The sequence below is a fragment of the Schistocerca americana genome, chromosome 1 (genome assembly GCF_021461395.2).
Source record: "Schistocerca americana isolate TAMUIC-IGC-003095 chromosome 1, iqSchAmer2.1, whole genome shotgun sequence".
Taxonomy (NCBI): Eukaryota; Metazoa; Arthropoda; class Insecta; order Orthoptera; family Acrididae; genus Schistocerca; species Schistocerca americana.
Window position 1 is genome coordinate 372,672,883 of NC_060119.1, and position 17,454 is coordinate 372,690,336.

At 44.9% G+C, this 17,454-nt stretch overlaps 1 protein-coding gene across 1 annotated transcript in view; it reads right to left on the minus strand.

The window, feature by feature from the left end:
• Nucleotides 1–17,454, minus strand: part of LOC124551262 — a 476,485-nt gene that overhangs the window by 272,390 nt on the left and 186,641 nt on the right. The gene's annotated exons all lie outside the window — the stretch shown is intronic.

A 17,454-nucleotide genomic window follows, 5' to 3' on the forward strand; every position in this document is an offset into this window, starting at 1 on the left:
TCAAATAACGCAGTATACGGAGACTGTAATGTTGTATACGCGACTGGGCAACACCAGTTGCATTATGACCATGCAATGGTTCCGTGATCCAACAAGTGAAACGGCTGACAAATACGTCGCTCGCCTCGTATTCGATGCCCAGAGCATGCCCTTATAAGGAAGCGCTGCCTTTCCTGACAACGGCCTGACACGAGGGAGTCGCGACGGTCTGAGAGATAGCGTCCAAGTAGGGAGAGGTACATTGTGTGCGAAAGTGTTGTATATAGCACCGATTTTAATTATTATTTAATTAAACTGTGAATGATTATTATTCAAAGTGATTGTGAATACGAGCAGTAAACATTCAACAGGGGTAGTACTCGTAAGAAGTGAAAAATATTTTGGCATCTCTCCAAAATATTTTAATACTTATTGCCAATAGCCAAGCAGCGTATTAACCGTGCGTAGTGATCCGAATTCCAGTAAAAGTGAGTGTTATCAATGGATCTACAGCAGTGCGATATATTCTACATAAGGAAAACAGCTACGTAGGACGAAATGTGAGTGAAAAGAACATTCGCAATCTGTTCCTGAAGCGTTCGGGTCCACCTGAAACGCCCGCGTGTAATGTCCGACTTTTACTATCAGACCACATCGTGAAGTTTTCGGCACTCATGTCGACTGGAGATGTTGCAAACAAGTCAGTCATTAACCTACCTCCTAAGAACAGCAACGCACGACCACTACCTGTTCGGCACTCACTCCACGAAGCTGTTCGGGGTCACAAGTTCCACCACCGCCCCCTGCTCAGTCACCAAGTAAAGTGTCGAGTGGCAAGACAGTGAACTCGTATTTGGAAGGACGACAGCTCAGATCCCCGTACGGCCGTCGTGATTTAAATTTTCCGTCGTTTCTCTAAATCATTTACGCCTAATGTCTGGATGGTTCCTTTGAAAGGACACGGCATATTTCCTTTCCCTTCAGTTCTTATGCTTCACGTGGAATGACCTCGTCGTCAGTGCTACTTTAATCTTTTTTTTTTCTTTTTTACCCTCAGTCGCACCGCAGAGCCGAAGAGATCCAAGATGGATGATACACTGAGATGACAGAGGTCACAGGATACCTCCTAACATCGAGTAGGACGTCCATTTAACACGCGTAATGCAGCAACTCGACGTGGCATGGACTCAACAAATCGCTGGAAGTCCTCTGCAGGAAGACTGAGCCATGCTGCCTCTATAGCTGTTCGTACTTCCGAAAGTGTTGCCGGTGCAGGATTTTGTGTACGAACTGACGCCTCTGTTATGTCCCAAAAATGTTCCATGGGACACATCTCGGGCGATCTAGGTAGGCCAAATCTTTAGGTCGAACTGTCCAGAATGTTCTTCAAACCAGTCGCGAATAATTTTGGTCCGGTGACATGGCGCATGGTCATGGTCATCCATATAAATTCCATCACTGTTTGGAAACATGAAGTCCATGAATGGCTGCGGATGGTCTCTATATAACCGAACATAACCACAGCCCATTCCACCTGAACACAGCTCATGCCACTATGGAGCCAATACCAGTTTGCACAGTGCCTTATTGACAACTTGAGACCACGGCTTCGTGGGGTCTGCGTTACACTCGAACTGTACCATTACCAACTGAAATCAGGACTCTTCTGACCAGGCCACGGTTTTCCAACCGTCTAGGATCCAACCCACATGCTCAAGAGCCCAGATGAGGCGCTGCAGTCGGTGTCGTGGCATTGGCGTCGGCGTCTGCTGCCATAGCTCATTAACGCCAGATTTCGTCGCACTGTCCTAACGGATACATTCGTCGTACGTCCCACATCGATTTCTGCTGTAGTTTCAATCATTGCCGCTTGTCTGTTAGTACTGACAAACCCCATGCAAACACCGCTGCTCTCGGTCGTTAAGTGAAGGCCGTCGGCCACTGCGTTGTCTGTGGTGAGACGTAATGCCTGACATTTCGTATTCTCGCCACACTCCTGCCACTATGGATCTCGTAATATTCTATTCCCTAATGATTTCCGAAATGGAGGGTCTCATGCATCTAGCTCCAACTACCATTCCGCGTTAAAAGTCAATTAATTCCGTCGTGCGGCCATAATCACATCGGAAACTTTTTCACATGAATCACACTAAGTACAAATGACAGCGCCGTCAATACACTGCTGTTTGATACCTCGTGTACGCGTTTCGACCGCCATCTGTATATGTGCGTACCGCTATCGCACCGCTTTTATTCACCTTAGTGTATGCTAAGTACAGTACGTCCCGTTTCGCTATTAACAGGCCACCCCATTAATTTTATGTCCCAACACCATAAATTAAGCAAAAGTGAAGTATTACGGGTGAATTGAGCCAGATATACCTCGATTACCTTGCTTCACGACATCTCAGTACACAGCAGAGCTATCTCTACAGTCTACAGATGAGATTTAATTACGGCAGCTTCCCAGCTCATTTGTATCCCTTAAACTTAAGAATTTTAATCACGCATGATTTCAGTAATTCAGATGTTGGAGATACAAATGATTGAATCTCTCTTGATTCCAAGTTCCAGCAACATAGAAAACGATTTCTCTAGGAATTGAGAAACCGTACGAGACTTCTCTATAAATATCACTGGTCCTCTAATGAAGAATGATAATGAAGTTCCCAGATAAATGATAATTGATTGAAACCCTCAGCTGCCGACAGGAAAGGTTGATATACCTCGATGAGGACAGCTGCGCGAATGTGCCCAGGTTGCCCGAACTCTTACGGGAATCGTCACCTTAGTGGGCGCGAGTAATGAGTGTATGGCCAAATATCTATTAGGAACATCACGTATGTGATTGTGGACAGTTGGGAATGTGGGTCTCAAGGGAGGCGTGCAAGGGGTAAGTCCGTGCAGTCGCGCTATTCATCTGTGTCATCGGTGGTTCAGATGGTTACCGGCACGGTAGCTCAGCGTGTTTGGTCAGACGGCTGTTCGCCCTCTGTAATAAAAAAAAAAAACTGAGTAAAGGAATCAACGATCAACTTGAACGAGTGTATTGTGACGTCCGCCCAGACCAAACGCAACGAACAATACCTAAGAAAATGAAAAACAAAGTGGATAGAGAATCTGCCATGTAAGCAGGAGATACCGGGTTCGACTCCCAGTCGGGGCACACATTTTCAGCTGTCCCCATCGAGGTATATCAACAACACCTGTCGGCAGCTGAGGGTTTCAATCAATTATCATTTATTTTAGAGAACCTGCACGGTCATCAATGGTATCTGTTATTTCGAGAACAGTTACTATCTTCATATAAAGTTCTCAGATGTTTGATACAGATTATTTTAGTGACAGACCTATAGAGAAGTTGCAAACATTTTTGAAAACTTTTTTTTATGGAGAGAATTTTTTATTACTTATGTGTTCAAAAATTAAAGACACTTTTCCTTTTGCTAACGGAGAAAAACGTTTAATTACTTTAAAGCAAAATGTTTCAAAAAAAAAAATTGAAATTGTTGATGGGTAAACTATGTGATTGTTGACGGCTAAACAGAGTAATTGTCAAAGGCTGCATAGTGCAATTATTAATGGCTCAGTGGTGTACTCACGCTGAAAACCAATAAAAAAACAGGTTAAGAAACAAGGATGTTGAAAATTACAATGGAGTCAGCAGTACCACGACAAACTCGACGAAAGGAAAGATATTTGCTGTTTAACATCTTGGCGACAGCGCACGTATTAAAATAAAAAAAAGTAAGGGAGTTTGGTGTGTAACGTCCCGTTGACACAAGGCGATGACAATGGACGACGCAGTCACGGCAAACATGGGAAAGAAATCGTTCGTGTGATCTTTGAAGGAAATTTTCAGGTAATCATCGGAAGTGGTATAGGGGAAATCACGGGAGATTATATCGAGATGGTCGGGCAGTGTTTGAACCCTATTCCTCCCGAATACAAGTCCTGAGTCTTCACCCGTGGACCACCTAGCTTAGTAAATGGGTTGGAAACATGCAGCGGTGTTCCAGCAATGATTGTGTTACCAGTTCTGCCCATGACTCTTTTGCTGCAGCACGTTGCGGCCATGGTGGAGTGTGTGTTTCCGTCATGTTAGCATGAGATCAGGTTTGCTCATTAGCTGAGCTGAAATTCAAATCAGAGCGTTATCCTGACACATTATCATTGCCTGCAATCAGCACTCCGAGCGAGATGGTGCCGTGATTAACCCTTTCACTACGACTGGGACGTATGTGTCACACGATTGGTTCTCAGAAAACCGGTGGGAAATTAATGCATGCTATTGCTAAGTATCGATGGCCCATTCGTAAACAGAAGGCTGGCTTACAGAATTCTTATAATTGCAGATTCCATCTATACATCGAGCTGTCTTCAAGTTGCACGGTGAGCCCCCTGGCATCAAACTGGATCGCACCTGCATTTAGGCAACCAAATGAACAGATTTGAAAAGAGGGCTGCTGTCGCGACTTCCTGGACAATTCGTGTCAATGAACTGAACGTACGAGGGCAGTTCAATAAGTAATGCAACACATTTTTTTTCTCGGCCAATTTTGGTTGAAAAAACCGGAAATTTCTTGTGGAATATTTTCAAACATTCCCGCTTCGTCTCGTATAGTTTCATTGACTTCCGACAGGTGGCAGCGCTGTACGGAGCTGTTAAAATGGCGTCTGTAACGGATGTGCGTTGCAAACAACGGGCAGTGATCGAGTTTCTTTTGGCGGAAAACCAGGGCATCTCAGATATTCATAGGCGCTTGCAGAATGTCTACTGTGATCTGGCAGTGGACAAAAGCACGGTGAGTCGTTGAGCAAAGCGTGTGTCATCATCGCCGCAAGGTCAAGCAAGACTGTCTGATCTCCCGCGTGCGGGCCGGCCGTGCACAGCTGTGACTCCTGCAATGGCGGAGCGTGCGAACACACTCGTTCGAGATGATCGACGGATCACCATCAAACAACTCAGTGCTCAACTTGACATCTCTGTTGGTACTGCTGTCACAATTGTTCACCAGTTGGGATATTCAAAGGTTTATTCCCGCTGGGTCCCTCGTTGTCTAACCGAACACCATAAAGAGCAAAGGAGAACCATCTGTGCGGAATTGCTTGCTCGCCATGTGGCTGAGGGTGACAATTTCTTGTCAAAGATTGTTACAGGCGATGAAACATGGGTTCATCACTTCGAACCTGAAACAAAACGGCAATCAATGGAGTGGCGCCACACCCACTCCCCTACCAAGAAAAAGTTTAAAGCCATACCCTCAGCCGGTAAAGTCATTGTTACAGTCTTCTGGGACGCTGAAGGGGTTATTCTGTTCGATGTCCTTCCCCATGATCAAACGATCAACTCTGAAGTGTATTGTGCTACTCTTCAGAAATTGAAGAAACGACTTCAGCGTGTTCGTAGGCACAAAAATCTGAACGAACTTCTCCTTCTTCATGACAACGCAAGACCTCACACAAGTCTTCGCACCCGAGAGGAGCTCACAAAACTTCAGTGGACTGTTCTTCCTCATGCACCCTACAGCCCCGATCTCGCACCGTCGGATTTCCATATGTTTGGCCCAATGAAGGACGCAATCCGTGGGAGGCACTACGCGGATGATGAAGAAGTTATTGATGCAGTACGACGTTGGCTCCGACATCGACCAGTGGAATGGTACCGTGCAGGCATACAGGCCCTCATTTCAAGGTAGCGTAAGGCCGTAGCATTGAATGGAGATTACGTTGAAAAATAGTGTTGTGTAGCTAAAAGATTGGGGAATAACCTGGTGTATTTCAATGCTGAATAAAACAACCCCTGTTTCAGAAAAAAAATGTGTTGCATTACTTATTGAACTGCCCTCGTACATATTGTCATTTCCTACGACAACAAAGGTGCCCTTAGTGACCACCTGGGGTGTGAGTTACAAACTAGCTCTACCCACTGATGTATCTGTTTCTGTTTGTATTGTAGTTTTGCGCATTCGTCTTCTGACCCGTTAGAGATACTTCTGAATAGCCTTGGGCGTTCGAATCCTCCCTCCATCGGCAAACGAAACAGTGGGAAATAGTTTTGTCGTGTTGTTGCTTCTGACTACGACATTAATTAAAACAACCATACATTAATGCGTTTCACTACGACAGGAAGAAAGAAAAAAAGGTTTGATAGTGAAAGGGCTAAGAAAACGACTATCATTACAAGAGGACCGGTATTTAAATCCTCGTCCAGCTATCCAGATTTTGGTTTTCCATTGTTTTCCTACACCGCTTAGGACAAACGCTAAGATGGTTCCTTTGGGTGGGATAATGGTAACGTTTGTTTTTTATTACAGGTCTACTAGGGAACCTATAAAGTTTCTGTTCAGCTTTGTCTCTTTCAAGAGTCAGCTTAAGGAGCGCTGTGTGAGCTATACAGTATATTACAAATAGCTTCCAGCAGGAGAACTCTCAAGTGTTGTGTGGCTAACAGTAATTAAATCACCGATTACTGTGCAGCGAAAGTTTGTGTCCCATTATGGTTCAAATGGCTCTGAGCACTATGCGACTTAACTTCTGAGGTCATCAGTCGCCTAGAACTTAGAACTAATTAAACCTAACTAACCTAAGGACATCACACACATCCATGCCCGAGGCAGGATTCGAACCTGCGACCGTAGCGGTCGCTCGGTTCCAGACTGTAGCGCCCAGAACCGCACGGCCACTCCGGCTGGCTCCCATTACGGACAGAAAGCAACTGATGTCAAGTTAAACAAGGATGGAAACCTTTTTAGCACCGGGGTCGGCTCAGAAATTCGCGATGTCGCCACAGAAACCGATTAGACAAGCTTCGCGGGAGCTTTAAGTGCCAAAGAGTACAGTGCATAAAGTGGTTCACAAGCGACTTAAATGAGTACAAGGTCCAAATTGTTCAGGCTTTACAGTCACATGATCGCCCAAAACACGAACAATTTGCAATGAAGTTGGTGAACCGTTTGGATGAAGTCAACGGTTTCTCGAAATGTGTATGTTTTTCCGATGTGGCTCCATTTCATGTTTGTGCTGAGTTAACCGCTATAATGTCCCTATCTGGGGATCAGGAAATTCTCATATCGTACGAGAACACATTCGAGACAGTCCAAATGGTAATATGTGGTATGGGTTAATAAGCGATGGGCCCATTTTTCTTCCTTAACAGCAAGGTAAGTGGACATGTCTACCTAGACACGTCGGTGAATTATGTCAGTCCCCCGCAACAGGATGTGCAAGACACTATCATGTTTCAATAAGACGTCGCACCCCCTCATTGGGATCTAGGAGTCCGCGATTTACTTAATGAAACCTTCCCCAACAGATTGGCAGAGGCGACACAAATCAAGGGCCCAGGGATCCCTTGACATTTCCTCCTTAGATTTCTTTCTTTTGGAGTATGTGAAAGATTTTACATACAAAATAGCAGTACCTGATATTTTGACATTGCAACAATGGTTCAGAAGTGCTACGAGCACAATCACACGAGACACGTTGCAGAGCGTGTGGCAGGAGACTGAATACCGGCTTGATATTTTGCATGTTACCAAGGGTGCACATGTTGAAGTGATTAAAATGTTGATGTGTCTTACCTGTATTAAATGTTTATGTAAGATTCAAAACTTAATGAACAGAGGCATATGTGGTAGAACGCGTGTTTCATTTACGGTATCCAGTAAAAAATTACAGGGCGTTTGATACAGTTCCCCAAAGTCGTTTAATGAACAAAGTAAGAGCATATGGACTATCAGACCAATTGTGTGATTGACTGATTGAAGAGTTCCTAGATAACAGAACGCAGCATGTCATTCTCAATGGAAAGAAGTCTTCCGAAGTAAGAGTGATTTCAGGTGTGCCGCAGGGCAGTGTCGTAGTACCGTTGCTATTCACAATATATATAAATGACCTTGTGGATTACTTCGGAAGTTCACTGAGGCTTTTTGCGGATGATGCTGTGGTTTATCGAAAGGTCTTAACAATAGAAAATTATACTGAAATGCAGGAGGAACTGCAACGAATTGACGCATGGTGCAGGGAATGGCAATTGAATCTCCATGTAGACTAGTGTAATATGCTGCGAATACATAGAAAGAAAGATCCTTTATCATTTAGCTACAATATAGCTGGTCAGCAACTGGAAGCTGTTAATTCCATAAATTATCTGGGAGTGTGCATTAGGAGTGATTTAAAATGGAATGATCATATAAAGTTGATCGTCGGTAAAGCAGATGCCAGACTGAGATTCATTGGAAGAGTCCTAAGGAAATGCAGTCCGAAAACGAAGGAAGTAGGTTACAGTACGCTAGTTCGCCCACTGCTTGAATACTGCTCAGCAGTGTGGGATCCGTACCAGATAGGGTTGATAGAAGAGATAGAGAAGATCCAACGGAGAGCATCGCGCTTCGTTACAGGATCATTTAGCAATCGAGAAAGCGTTACGGAGATGATAGATAAACTCCAGTGGAAGACACTGCAAGAGAGACGCTCAGTAGCTCGGTACGGGCTTTTGTTGAAGTTTCGAGAACATACCTTCACCGAGGAGTCGAGCAGTATATTGCTCCCTCCTATGTATATCTCGCGAAGAGACCATGAGGATAAAATCAGAGAGATTAGAGCCCACACAGAGGCATAGCGACAATATTTCTTTCCACGAACAATACGAGACTGGAATAGAAGGGAGAACCGATAGAGGTACTAAAGGTACCCTCCGCCACACACCGTCAGGTGCCTTGAGGAGTATGGATGTAGATGTAGACAGGGCAAATGCTAACGGACACCGTGAATATCTGATGGCTTCTAGAAACGTACGCAATCGGAACTTCAATAATAAACACACTGCGATGCAGAACGCCTCCCTTGCAGCGTCTGTCACTGCAGATGGCTGAGCATCTTCGTGATGATGATATGCTTACTAAAGGTTTCTCTAACGAAACGTGCTCATCTTCTTTGCAATTTCTCTATTTCATCTGTCAGTCCTATTTAGCACGGATGTCAGATTGACGATCAATATTGGAATATTGGTCGATCTAGCTACTTCCTTTGCTGATTTCCTGGGTATGCTTCCAATAATCTCAGCCAGGCATCTGCCTTACCGGCATTTAATTGTATGTGGTAGTTTCAAATGGTTGAAATGGCCCTGAGCACTATGGGACTTAACATCTATGGTCATCAGTTCCATAGTACTTAGAACTACTTAAACCTAACTAACCTAAGGACATCACACAACACCCAGCCATCACGAGGCAGAGAAAATCCCCGACCCCGCCGGGAATCGAACCCGCGAACCCGGGCGCGGGAAGCGAGAACGCTACCGCACGACCACGAGCTGCGGACTATGTGGTAGTTTCACTTCAAATCTCTCAGTACGCATACTGCTAAATACTTTACGGAAGTAACTGCTTCCAGCGATGGTTCTTCAATCGTGTAATCATACAATAGATGGTAGTTCTGTCTATGCCGGCCGGAGTGGCCGAGTGGTTCTAGGCGCTACTCTCTGAAACCGCGCGACCGCTACGGTTGCAGGTTCGAATCCTACCTCGGGCATGGATGTGTGTGATGTCCTTAGGTTAGTTAGGTTTAAATAGTTCTAAGTTCTAGGGGACTGATGACCTCAGAAGTTAAGTCCCATAGCGCTCGGAGTCATTTGAACCATTTTGGTTCTGTCTATGTACTCGGAATACTTTCCATTTGTTTATGTTGAGGGTCAGTCTCCACTCCCTGCATGATGAGTCGATCCCCCGTAGGTCTTCCTGCATTTCGCTACAATATTCTAGCGTTACGACTTCTCTCTATACAACGGCATCATCCGCGAAAAGCCTCGCGGAACTTCCAACGTTATCCACTAGATCATTTACAAAGCATTAATATGTGTTGTGAAAAGTAATGGTCCCATAATATTCCCTTGCACCACGTCCGAAATTACTTTTACGTGTGAAGACTTCTCTCCGTTCAGAATGACATACTGTGTTCTGTTTGCCAGAAAATCTCGGCTGGTCAGATATTCCGTAAAATCGCACATTTGGCGGCAGAGCGGAGCTGTATCCAGTGCCTTCCTGAAGGGAAGGTGCGCGGCGTGTCTCCGTCGCATGTATCAACTGCTTGTGGGTCTCGTAGACGAACACAGAGAGCTGGCTTTCACATGATCGTAGTTTTCCGAATCTGTGTTGATTCCTACAAATGAGATTTTCAGTTTCCAGAAATGTCATAATGGAAGAGCACAAAACGTGTTCCGAAATTCTAGAACAGACCGACGTCAGAGATAGATGTCCCGCTCACGTCTTGAATGGTGAGAGCATGCTGTAAAAGCATCGATATCTGACTTGCGAAGAAGATGACTAAGTATATTGCAATAGCTGTACAATGCGGTTGGTCCCGGCGAAGATTCGAGTCCTCCCTCGGGCATGGGTGTGTGTGTGTGTGTGTTTGTCCTTAGGATAATTTAGGTTAAGTAGTGTGTAAGCTTAGGGACTGATGACCTCAGCAGTTAAGTCCCATAAGATTTCACACACATTTGAAATTTACGAGTTTGCGAGTCGTTAGCTATTACTCTGTCCTGCGTAACCTCAATTGTCCCACGTGATTATCTCTAATTAAATGCATAATTTGCGTACTGAATATAAATACAGAAATCTGTTACGTCGTTTGGAGGTCATATCAGGGGAGGGGGAAGGGGGGATGTGGTATTGGTTCTGTGGTCTTCCACAAGGATGCCACGTATCAGCAACATATATGCTGAACAATTAAAGTATACTAGAAAGTCACTCCTCGTATTTTATTCGTTAACAAATAGCTTATGGAGTAGCGAAAGCACTATAAAAATAGTACCCTATATTTCTAGCTGTTCATTTTTGGAACACAGCCTGCGACCAAGTAAGAGAAAGAAGCGGCGACACTTTCTGCAGGACCCGCCCATTATTTTACAGAACAATGCTCTGTCGCATATGGCGCAAATCGTGACTGATTTGTTCGATCGATGTGGTTGGGAAATGCTGTTCCACCCACCACACTCCCCCGACTTAAGCCGTTGTATAGACTGCTCCACTAGAACTGCCAATACAACTGGCACTGCTAAGGATGTCCAATGACTTCCACATCGTTGGTAACCACGATTAAGGACAATAAAACTTTTAACACTAATTATGTAAGTGTAGACCAGATATGGATCAAATTCGAATATATAATATCGACAGCAATAGATAGATTCATACCGCATAAGTTAATAAGAAACGGGACTGATCCATCATGGTACACAAAACACGTCAGAACACTGTTGCAGAAGCAATGAAAAAAGCATGCCGAATTCAGAAGAACGCAAAATCCCGAAGATTGGCTAAGTTTCACGGAAGCTCGAAAATAGTGCGGACGTCAATGCGAGATGCTTCTAATAGTTTCCACAATGAAACATTGTCTCAAAATATGGCAGAAAACTCAAATAGATTCTGGTCGTATGTAAAGTACACCAGTGGCAAGAAACAGTCAATACCGTCACTGCGCGATAGCGATGGAAATGTTACCGATGATGGTGCCACTAAAGCGGAGTTTCTAAATGCAGTTTCCCGTAATTCCTTCACGAAAGAAGACGAAGTAAATATTCCAAAATTCGAAACCAGAACAGCTGTTAGCATGAGTGACATAAATTAGATATCTTAGGTGTTGCGAAACAACTCAAATCACTTAAGAAAGGCAAGTCTTCCGGTCCAGATGGTATACCAATCAGGTTCCTTTCTGAGTATGCCGACACAATAGCGCCTTTCTTAGCAATCATATACAACCGCTCACTTCACGAAAGGTCTGTTCCTAAATACTGGAAAGTAGCACAGGTCACACCAATATCCAAGAAAGGAAATAGGAGTAACCCATTAAATTTCAGACCCATATCACTCACCTCAATCTGCAGTAGGATTTTGGAGCATATACTGTACTCGAACATTATGAATAACCTAGAAGAAAATGGCTTACTGATACATAACCAACACGGAGTCAGAATATATCGTTCTTGTGCAACACAGCTAGCTCTTTATTCCCATGAAGTAATGAGTGCTGTCGACAAGGGATCTCAGATCGATTCCATAATGCTAGATTTCCGGAAGGCTTTCGATACCGTTCCTCACAAGCGAGTATCAATCAAATTTCGTGCATATGGAGTATCGTCTCAGTTGTGTGACTGGATTCGTGATTTCCTCCCAGAGAGGTCACAGTTCGTAATGATAGACGGTAAATCATCGAGTAGAGCAGAAGTGATATCTGGAGTTACAGCAAGGTAGTGTCATAGTGCCTCTGTTGTTCCTGATATACATAAACGATCTAGGTGATAATCTGAGCAGCCCCCTTAGATTGTTTGCAGATGACACTGTAATTTACCGTATAGTCAAACCATCAGACGATCATTTCCAATTACAAATGATTTAGAGAGAATTTTTGTGTGGTGCGAAAAGTGGCAATGGCACTAAACAAAGTAAAATGCGAGGTCATCCACATGGACACTAAAAGAAATCGGATAAATTTTGGGTATACGATAAATCGCACAAATCTAAGGGCTATCAATTTGACTAAATACCTAGGAATTACAGTTACGAGCAACTGAAATTGCAAAGACCGCATAGATTATATTGTGGGGAAGGCGAAACAAAGACTGCGCTTCGTTGGCAGAACAGTTAGAAGATGCGACAAACCCACTAAAGAGACAGCCTACATTGTACTTGTCTGTCCTCTGCTAGAATATTGCTGCGTGTTATGGGATCCTCACCAGGTGGGATAGACGGAGAACATCGAGAAAGTGCGAAGAAGGGCAGCTAGTTTCTTGTTACCGCGCAATAGGGGTGAGGGTGTCACTGATATGATACGCGAGTTGGGGTGGCAGCCACTGAAAGAAAGGCAGTTTTCTTTGCGGCGAGATCTGTTTACGAAATTTCAATCACCAACTTTCTCTTCCGAATGCGAAAATATTTTGTTGACACCAACCTACGTAGGGAGAAATGACCATCATAATAAAATAAGAGAAATCAAAGCTCGAACGGAAAGATTTACGTGTTCCTTTTTCCCACGCGCTATTCGAGAGTGGAAGGGTAGAGAAGTAGAATGAAAATGGTTCTGTGTGAATAGCAGAGTAACCATGTAGATGTAGATGTATTTTGTATAAGTTTTCAATAAACAGTTGCGACTATTAAGGTTCCAACACTCGTGTATCAGAACTATTCCGACCACTGCTCGGCAGGCACCAACACTGTTCGAGAGGGGAAAAAAAATGTTCAATGGCCGCTTTTCCCACTCCGTTGGCGTTATCCTAACTTCTCGTATTATCTTATTATACTGTATGCATACAATCATTAAAAGTTCTCTAGTCGCTATCCATCCCGGTTTCGCAACTTAAACAGTCAGAAATGTAAAAATTCCTTATTTCTTTCACGTTGATGTAGGAGCGGCAGTCAAATGAAAACCGAACACCCGCCTCATGGGGACCATGTAACGGTTCCATTCAAAAACAATCGCCACACTGAAACTTTCTGGCAGATTAAAACTGTGTGCCGGACCGAGACTCGAACTCGGGGACTTTGCCTTTCGCGGGCAAGTGCTCTACCACCTGAGCTACCCAAGCACGACTCACGCCCCGTCCTCACAGCAATCGCCACACTCCTTAATACATTTATCGCGCTGGGATACCAGGCCGGCCGGTGTATCCGATTGGTTCTAGGCGCTTCAGTCTGGAACCGCGCGACCGCTACGATCGGAGGTTCGAATCCTACCTCGGGCGTGGATGTGTGTGATGCCCTTAGGTTAGTTAGGTTTAAGTAGTTCTAAGTTCTAGGGGACTGATGACCTCAGAAAAAAATGGCTCTGAGCACTATGGGACTTAACATCATAGGTCATCAGTCCCCTAGAACTTAGAACTACTTAAACCTAACTAACCTAAGGACATCACACACATCCATGCCCGAGGCAGGATTCGAACCTGCGGCCGTAGCGTGACCTCAGAAGTTAAGTCCCTTTGTGCTCAGAGCCATTTTAACCATTTGGGATACCAGAAGATCAGGTCAGGTTTTGTTGAACACGGTCGGCCGCTGACGGATTCACAACCGCACCCGCTCTTGCACTTCCTCGTCCGATTGAAACCGACGCGCACGCGTGTCTTTCTTCAAGTCAACGAACATGTGAAAATCACACGCTGAAAGATTCGAGCTGTACAGAGGATGTTGCAGTGTTTTCCAACCAAATCACCGAAGCGCTGCCTTCGTCCGATTGGCAGTGTGGGGGTGGGTGTTACCGTGAAACAGGATGATTCCATCAGACAGCATTCAGACAGACCGAGGGCAAGCGGCAAAGTCGACAGTGCAAACAGCCCACATCTCCCCCGCCAAGGAAATCCAAAGTTGTTCATACGTATTCCCGTAAAGCCGTCGGCACACGGACCGTGCTGTCGAACGTTGAGCGTCGAGCGTGCCGAGTTTCTGACGTCACAGCGTGGAATAGCACGTTCGGGAGTCTTTCCGAACGTGCAGAGCAATATCTGGCATGTCAGATATTCTGAGCGTGCGTCTGAGCGTTGACCAGTGAGATCGCACAACGCCATCTACCTCACATGCACGCCGTCTTCCTTCAGTACAGAGTTGTGAGGCGCCATATTGGCATTCATTTCAAGCCCATATGTATATACACTGCTGGCCACCCTAAATGCAACACCCTTAAGGAAGCATCCGAATCAAGGGAAATTTACACCATGAGTTTGCAGCGATGAGATACGCAACTGATAAGAATTTCAGCGCAGACGCACATCACGCGCGCCTGTGGCGCCACCTCATAGCGCCATTTAAGGCTTGGCGATTTCGACCAGTGTACGTTCGGCACGTGTGTTTACCTTGTGGTTGTTTCACAAGACGATCAGTTATGCCTCGTAGACAACAGCGAACATCTTTTGATCATGTATCCGAGTTCGACAGAGGAAGGATAGTGACTTACCGAGATTGTGGATTATCATACAGAGAAATCGCTAGTCGTGTTGGACGAAACCAAACAACTGTAATGCGGGTATGTGACCGTTGGATGCAGGAGGGTACGACGGACCGACGTGGTCGATCGCATTCACCTCAGTGCACCACTGCACGTGCTGATAGGCAAATTGTGCGCATGGCAGTGACGGATCGCTCAGTGACATCCCGAACCATAGCACAGCACATTGCGTCTGTAACGCATCATCCAGTGTCTGCGCGTACCATTCGACGCCGTTTACAGCAGAGTGGTCTGTCCGCAAGACGTCCATTGCTTCGTCTACCATTGACGCAGAACCACAAACGTCTCCGTCGCCAATGGTGTGATGACAGACGGATGTGGACGGCAGAATGGAATGACGTCTTTACTGACGAGGCACGCTTCTGTCTGCAGCACCACGATGGTCGGATTCGAGTGTGGAGACACCGTGGAGAGAGGATGATGGACAGCTGCATTATGCACCGCCACACTGGTCTTGCACCGGGTATTATGGTATGGGGCGGTATTGGATATTACTCTCGCACGCCTCTAGTACGCATTGCCGGTACTTTAAATAGCCGGCGCTACATATCCGAGGTGCTGGAGCCAGTTGTCCTTCCTTACCCTCAGGGCTCGGCCACAGCCATGTTTCAACAGGATAATGCGCGACCACACGTGGCACGCATTGTCCAAAGGTTCTTCGTCAATAACCAGATTGAATTGCTTCCCTGGCCGGCTCGCTCTCCGGATCTTTCGCCGATAGAAAACATGTGGTCCATGGTTGCTCAACGAGTGACCCAGATTACATCCCCAACTGCCACACCAGATGATCTTTGGCAACGTGTGGAAGCTGCTTGGGCTTCTGTACCCCAGGAACACATCCAACGTCTGTTTGACTCAATGCTGAGACGTGTGGCAGCGGTGATCTCCAACAATGGCGGCTACTCTGGCTACTGATTCTGGCAGGAACCACATGTCACAGACGTCTGTAAACGTAATCATTTGATACTTGGTCAACATGTTATCTACAAAATAAATTTTGTTGTGCTACCTCTTGTCTTTCTTGGTGTTGCATTTACGGTGGCCAGCAGTGTATATGCCTTTTCTGCGCACCAACAAACTGAGAATCACTGGAATACCCGTTGTTAATTGTGTGATTCGTTCCAATAAAATAATGAGAAACATCATATTCGTGGCAAAAGAATAACTGTAATTTGCGTATTATCAGAGTAGGCAATTTGAAGGCAGCGACAGACTGAAGATCCACCCAAACCGCATCGTTCTTGGTACAACTTGTTATAATTAAATTACAATTAGTAACATGATTATCTACGATTAACGTTGTTAGCAAGGGGTAACACAACATGATTATGTACATGTTGCCGGTTTAGCATGCCGGCACGGTAGCTCAGCGTGTTCGGTTAGAGAGCCGATTGGCCTCTGTAATAAAAAACTGAGTGGAAGGATCAACAAACGAACTTGAACGGATGTCATTGTGACGTCCGCAACGACCAAACACAACGATCAACAACGGAAAAAAAAGCGTGTTCGGTCAGAGGGTTAGTTGCCGATCAACAACGAAATTAAACGGATATCTTACGACGTCCGCCCAGAGCAGATACAACGAACAAAAGCGAAGAAAATGAGATAAAAAAACGTAATGAGTAGCGTCTCTAACCAATAATGAGTTTTTGTTGAGATGGTGGTTCGCGTCTTAACACTTCCAATTTTTTTCCTAACATTCGCGTTTTTATTAGGTTCTGATACTTTATTATTAGTTTAATACAATTATATGCTACAATATTTGATGTTATGTAAATACAAGTTCACCTTTTTTTGAGAGGCGACTTTGTTCGATGGTTTAATCTACAGGACAGCTTGCCCCACTTGTATAAAGATATTTTGCTCCTTTTTCTTCTACGCTTCGTAATTTACATGTTGCAAAGATTCTGCTACTGGGTAGGAACAGTGATCAAGTAAGACTGACCTTGGGGTTTTACTAAAATGTGGGGGTGATGGAATAATAAATATTATTTATTATTCTTATGCGAAGAAGTATTTCAAATTTGTACCGCACTGTTTGTAATGGAACTTTGATAAGCCTGTGTCCTTATTGATTGGACATGGTACTTTCCTTTGTAGTGGACGATGGAGGAAATTTAAGTTTTAATAGAGCTAATGTGGGAATTTTACGCGCGCCCGTTGAGTAAACAGTGTGATTTACTAATTAGATACATCCCTCAACTGCCGCTGGAGTGCGTTGCGATCGCGTGTACCACGTTAGGTCCCATGTACCGTATGCACAAGTCGCATCGTTGCTGAGCGTTCAGCAACACGTTGAACAGCCGGCCGAAGTGGCCGTGCGGTTAAAGGCGCTGCAGTCTGGAACCGCAAGACCGCTACGGTCGCAGGTTCGAATCCTGCCTCGGGCATGGATGTTTGTGATGTCCTTAGGTTAGTTAGGCTTAACTAGTTCTAAGTTCTAGGGGACTAATGACCTCAGCAGTTGAGTCCCATAGTGCT